This window comes from Lupinus angustifolius, chromosome LG10, assembly GCF_001865875.1.
Source record: "Lupinus angustifolius cultivar Tanjil chromosome LG10, LupAngTanjil_v1.0, whole genome shotgun sequence".
NCBI lineage: Eukaryota > Viridiplantae > Streptophyta > Magnoliopsida > Fabales > Fabaceae > Lupinus > Lupinus angustifolius.
The window spans coordinates 10260268-10265250 of NC_032018.1; positions in this window are offsets into that span (position 1 = coordinate 10260268).

Genomic DNA, 4983 nt, shown 5'->3' on the forward strand with positions numbered 1-4983 from the left:
ACTATGTACAATAGTGTTAGCAAGCTGTATTATCATTCACCCTTTCCTAACAAAAATCCAACTCAAACTCCACTAATATGAAAAGAATTTTTTTTATGCAGATAAACACAACCAAACTTAGGCAATTTTAATAAACATATATGTGAATATTGCTACAAAAATAATATCGGAATACCCTTATGCTCTTAATAATATAATTCTTTACTTAGAAATAAAATGCATGTGCTAATAACTTGTTGCCACATTTTCGTTTTCCTTCGTTCATGTTTTTCTTAAAATGTTTAATATATATACGTATTGTCAAATAAGCTCATTTTCTTATCAAATTTAGGATAAAAAATTTCTTTGTTTAAATTAATTATAAATAGCCTAACGATATGCAATTGAACACATATTCATTTTCGCAGATCATGTTTCATAAGATATCTCACACCAACGATAATGAAATAAAAACATAAATAATAATAAATTTTTATTTTTTTTAATTGACATGATATATTTTTATTAGCGCGAGATAACATATAGAACATAATTTGAGATAGAGATCTCTTTCCAATAATTGTACATGTCAATTATGTATAAGACCAGTTAGCTAGGTTGTAACCATAAATGCCTCTAATAGTATAACAATTTATTTAATTTTTTATATTTAATATGTACAATTCAAGAACCAAACTCTAATTTGCAATAAGCAAAATCATATTTCTAGTTCTAGCTTTTTAAACTTCGCATTGGTTAGGTCTTATTGTGGGCATGTGATAAGATCAAGCAAATTTGCAAAGTACAACTTGTTGCTTATGTCAATTATATGATATTTATTTAGTTATGCCAGATTTTATTCTTTCTCCACGTGAACTTTCTACTTATAAAAGTGACAATTGGATCCAATGCCATAATGGGCACACACCAATTAATTAACAGACCGAGTTAAAGTACAACATCATACCCTGTAAAAATAATGATAATAACAAAGTATAACATCACATAGATCTTAATACACACTAATGCTACATTCTCAACCAACAAGGATGTCGAAGAAATTTTTTCGATAATTTGGATGGCTGGAATATGGTCCTTTTGGAATTGTAGGAATGTTGTGATCTTCAATAATAAGGAAGTATATTTGGAAATGCTCATGGATGATATTAAATTTTACTCCTAAATTTGGATTAGAGGAAGACATAAGTCTGCAAATATATCTTGTTTCAAATGAAATTCTAATTTAATCCAAAGTTTGGAGTGTTATGGTTAATGTCTCTTCTTTGTTATCACGGTTTTGGTTTTGTCATCTGTTGGTTTTTGTGAGGTGGACTTTGTAAGAGTGGACCTTCAAACTATCTTTCATACCAGTTGTTTTGTATATTGGTCTCCCAAAAATCAATAATATTAAAACAAAAATTTAAAAATAATAAATATTTAATTTTTTTAATAGATATAATATATTTTTTATTAATATGTGATGATTTGAGATATTATTTAAGAAAAATCTTACTCCATTCTTACATCCAAATGTTACAATATAGGCACATGATAAGCAACAACAGAAAACAATAGGGGATTCACTACTATTAATTTAATATATATTTGCATATAGTGAGTGTATATTTTATCATTTATGTGGTAATCATTATTCTTAAATAGAAGTAATATACATGAATGATGAATAATATATTAATAATGTAAATCCTTATATTATCAATATAGATTTAAATTCTTAGTGGTATAAAAAAACTTTGGATTGTTTATTCGCATTCAATATATCTAATCAACAGACCCAAAGTTTCACAAGTTTTTTTTTTTTTTTTTATTAGGAAATAATCTACAAATTATTGCTTAATTGGTAAGGAAACTTGAGTGGAGTTAGTTGACTGGTGTATGCCATGTTAAGGGTTAAATCTAGGGAAACGCACTATATTGGGGGCAACCACAATAATACACAGATTAGAATCTCATACAAAAGACTGTAATGTTACCATAAAAGACCAAAAAGGGAAGTAATTATTAAGTCTTAAGGAGCTCATCAACCAAGTAAAAAAGTGTATCGAGATCTATATAAGCATTTAGTTAGGACATAGGAAGAAATCGGGCTTACAATGATATGATGTCTCAAATTGTGTCATAAATTATGTTTCCGATTAATAATATTGTAGCAAAAGTAGAAAAATAATAAATTTTTAATTGACATGATATATTTTTATTGGTCCGAAATATGATTTAGGATACAATGTGATAACATATTCTTATTTTAGCCAAGTTGGAATTGATTTTTCCACCTCATACAGCGACACTACCCAAACTTGAAGTATTGGAGACTAACTATAAAAACTAAAATTTATCAAATATATGCGCATTAAATTTCATATCAGATATTGATAACAATAAGTTCAAAAATGTTAATTGCATCACTAAAAGAATCTTTCATGTCATAAAAAGATCTTTCATGCATGTCATAAAAAATAATCTATAAAAGAATCTACACCAAATTTTTCAACAATTCACTCATTAATATTCATCTTGTTGCAAAGTATGGTCTTACTGGATTCATAGCCAAAAAAGAACCCCATGTAATAGTTGTAGAAAATCAAGGGTGAGAATAAGAATATAATTACTATATAAATAAGGGGATATACTTCTTTTCTAATTTTTATCATACAATATCATGATTAATAAATAATTTCTAATACTCCTCACATGACCAACCTAACATTTTTATCTATAATCCATACATTGCTTACAATTACAAATTCATCCACCAATTACCAACCTAACATGTTCTTAGAGAGCAAGCTACATAATTATTGTGTTTTGTGATATGGATGCAATATGCAGTTATGAGAGAGTCAATGTAATTGCATATATTCAAACACAAAAGGAATATATCAGACACATTGGAACCAAAATAATAATGTGGTAGGACTATTATGGACTGTAAAAGCCTTTCTATCACTATGAATTGAGAGTAAATTTTGAATTTACATATTATTGAATTTTTTTATTCAAAAATTATTTATTTTGGAAGTCACATTATATATATATTGAAAATCATACGATGGATTATGTTTAACAAGTGCTATAAAATCATTAAAGGAATCCAGAAATAAATTTTTTTTATAAGAAATTACAACTTTAAGATTTTTAAAATATTAAAATAGTTGAGTGAGACCTGCTCTCCATAGTATATAATTTTTAACTACATTTTTTTTGGTAGTACAAAATGTATTCTGATGGTGATGCTGAAAGGTTTAAGAAACTAATCTCTTTTCAGATGTGTGTGGTTACCCTTCCCAACAAATATCGTTCACATGAATCAAATATTAATTTTTTAACTTTCTAAATGTAGTGGAGATTTACATCAAATCAACACCCTATTTGTTTTTTTACCTACATATAAATACAGAATTCAAACCTAAGATAACTGAACATATTTGGTTAGAATTTCTACATTTTAACCATTAAATAATGCACTCCTTCAATCCAAAGCTATATATTTGTCGTTGCCGAGACACATATTTTCTTTTGCTTAAGTAGAATAGCAATCACCGTAAATTAATTATATTCCAAATCTACTTGAACAAAGATGGACCAGCAAGGCCTACGAGCTACCACCATCCTTGTTAATTGGAGTATTATTGATTATTAATTATTGACTATGCTTTTTTATTATATATTTATACTTTTTGTGTAGTATGAGAGTTTTTATTATATGAATAATGCATTATTCATCATTCATGTATTAATTATTATCGATTCTTAAATAAAAATAATTCATATAAATAATAGGTAATGTAACGCCGACAATACATACATAAATATTAAACTGTTATTTATTGAGTTATATATTCAAATGTGAAACCGATATTTCATATGATGAATGAGTAAAAGAATTTATAAGTAGAAAATAATCTACAACTAGAAAATAATCATTATTAATGTAATATTTTGGTTAATCTTCAATCTTCTAATGACTTAATAACAACTTGATTTCTCAATAATCGGAGACTATCGCAGGGCCAACATTGTTTATCTTGCAAACATATAAAATGTAATCCTTCGTTAGGTAAGTTACATAAGCTTCCATAGATAACATATTTTAATTTTAGCTACCATTTGTTTAGAACATCTAATATAAAATAATTTCAATGGGTTTCCTTTAAGAACTTACTTTGTTTTCTGATGTAGATTTCTCATCTTTCCAAATGAGACTGAACACAAATAAAGCAATATTTTATGAGAACTCTTCTTCATTAATGTTGGTTGATACAACCATTTATGTTGAAATGAAAATGAAACAGCAACTAGGTAAATATATGAGTTATATTATTTGTTTAAGTGTTTTGGAAAAATATGATTAAGTTTCCTCCTTCAATTCTTGTGAATTCAAAATGGGTATTTGTGGAAGCAAATTTAATAAGTAAAATAACTATGACACATACTTTAAAAAAATATCCATTTTGAAAAGTAGATCTTTCTCCAAGAGGATTAATCATTTCATTTGTTAAAGGTGGAATACAAAATCTCTCTAATACAAAATCTTTCTAATATCTTATTATGATTTTCTCTCTAGAATGAAATATATCTCTCTAATACAAAATCTTTCTAATATCTTATTATGATTTTCTCTCTAGAATGAAATATAAATTTTTCTAATATATCACTAGGCTATTTATAATATCTCATTAGCATTTCTCTCATCTCACACTTTGTTAAAAAATGCATCTCTCCCCTTGAGGTTTTGGTATCAAGTAATAATTGAGTAAAGATCCTCTCCGTTAATGGAGAAACAAATATCATATATTAATATACATATTTGTTATACAAATACTATACACTAATATCTTTTTATTTATTATGAAATTATTTTTTTCACAATAAAACATAAAGATAAACAAATATTTGTTTGAGGATCCTTGTTCCATGTAATTGGTTTGTTTTTCAAGTAAGTGGATTTGCTTCAAAGTAAGTAAACTTGAGCTCTAATCTCTT